Raw genomic sequence first — 1959 nt, forward strand, 5'->3', positions numbered from 1 at the left:
GGTGGAAGCGCAGACAGTTGCAGGTCTGGGGGGGGAAAAAAGTTCCTGTAAAAAAAGTTCCTGGTACAAATTGTTCTGGGTAATTTTGGTGGAAACGGGGCTATACAGTGGTCTCTAAGTTCAAAATGTTGGTGTCATTTTTCAGGAAACCCTTTGAAGTTACATAAAACACTGCTAAAAGTCATAAACATGTAAGTATATGTTGTCTAAGCTGCAATACCCCCAAAGTAGGCGCTTTTTTTTTTCATTTTTGAAAGTGTGTAACTCAGGCCCTGTGTGCTCTAGGAACCCCCTTTCCCCCCTACCCCCCTCCACCACCATATACAGTGATATAAATGCAATATTTCAGTGTCAATATCTGTTAGCGGTGTATGTCATTTCAAAGGGTATGATATCATAGCTCCTCCACAGACACTTAAAACTGTTTAAATGGTTAAGATATTTATATTGGAAAACAAGACAAAAACACTGAGAAAGAAAATTCCTTTTTTCAGCGCATATTATTAGGGAGGATGCTGTTGAAGATGTGAATGAATATCAGAAGTCTGAAAGTAAGTAATTATACTGAGAACATATGGTTGTATAATATAGCAAAATAAACGAGAATAAACTCATGTGTAATAGCTTTATTTATAATAAAACCAATCTCTAAAAATCAACAACAAAAGTTCATCATGAATATTAAAAAAGTCACAAGCTGCTAGCAAAATGTGTAAATGTTACAAAAATGATTCAAAGCTCCCTCAAATATGGCAAAAATCACCACAACACACTATTCAAAGTATACATGTCTGCATTTTGAGATAATAAAGTAAAGCAATACAGGTCAAAAACGAATGAGAATCTGAACCCAAACTCCCAAGAACATCTTTCAAGACGCTAAAGACAAGCTCTTCATCATTCCTTACACCAATACACACACACATTAACACACACTGGGGTATTTATGTTTTATGGGGTATTTCCATAGACGTAATGCTTTTTATACCACACAGACACACACAGTATATTATATCCCCTAACCCTACCCCTAAACAAAAATGTTATGCATTTTTACATTTTCAAGAAAGAAAGAAAAAGGATCTCTCCTCGTCACTCCTCTCCCTGAGTGGACATTTGGTCCTTACAACAGATTTTACTTCTCTGCATTTCGCCTCTTCTTTAGCATGTTTCATAATTAAGATGTGAAATGAACCTGCCAATGTATATTACAAATATTGTTGTCCCTTTGACGAATCTCTTTTTTTCCTTGCTTTGGATAAAAGCGTCTGCTAAATGTATAAAACAAGAAAGAAAATCAGATTTGCACTGCACACTAAAAGTTTCAGTATCTGTGATTTATCCTGTTGAATTATTCTGAGTTATGTAAAACATTGCCAGGACTTATTGATCATACCACGTCATAGGGATTCAAAGGACACTTTCTGTGAAATGAGAGTTAATCTTGTTAAGAAATATTAATAACTACAATTGTGAATGGTTGGATATCCAGCTATTTTTTATAAACCTTGCTTTAAGATTTCGGCACATTCTTATCTGCCCAATCCACTTTCCAGTAGACATCTTCATTTAGTTTGTCCTTAAATGTATCGTTCAGCTGAAAGACAAAATGGAAATGTTATCTTTTGTAATCGATATAAAGGTGCAGATGTATTGACTTCTATATACAGTAAATAATCAATCAAAAGGTTTTGTGTGGTGATCGGGTTGATCTTATTTCTTGTGTGCATTCATTCAATGATAGATCTGTTACTTTAAAGTTGCTTTGTCAAAGAACAAGCTAGATGTAGTTGATCATCTCTTCACCTTTTTCAAAAATTCTTTCGTGGTTTCCTTCTGTTCACAATGAAGAGGTGTGTTAGAGGAACACACCATTGTAAAGATCAGTTTCTTTTTCACAGGATCTGGAAACAAACAACGATAGATTTAAACTCCTAGAAATATGCAAAAGTCTGCAAA

At 34.8% G+C, this 1959-nt stretch overlaps 1 long non-coding RNA gene across 1 annotated transcript in view; it reads right to left on the reverse strand.

Annotated features, from left to right (window-relative positions):
• Positions 1–588: 588 nt before the first annotated feature.
• The window catches only part of LOC137063585 (uncharacterized), a 2028-nt gene continuing 657 nt past the window's right edge, over positions 589–1959 (reverse strand). The window contains exons 3-4 of the long non-coding RNA XR_010901402.1: positions 1807–1904; positions 589–1597 (exon numbers count right to left, since the gene is read on the reverse strand). This is a non-coding gene — a long non-coding RNA (uncharacterized lncRNA). The remainder of the gene's footprint in view (positions 1598–1806; positions 1905–1959) is intronic.

This window comes from Pseudorasbora parva, chromosome 24 (assembly GCF_024679245.1).
Source record: "Pseudorasbora parva isolate DD20220531a chromosome 24, ASM2467924v1, whole genome shotgun sequence".
In the NCBI taxonomy this organism is placed as follows: Eukaryota; Metazoa; Chordata; class Actinopteri; order Cypriniformes; family Gobionidae; genus Pseudorasbora; species Pseudorasbora parva.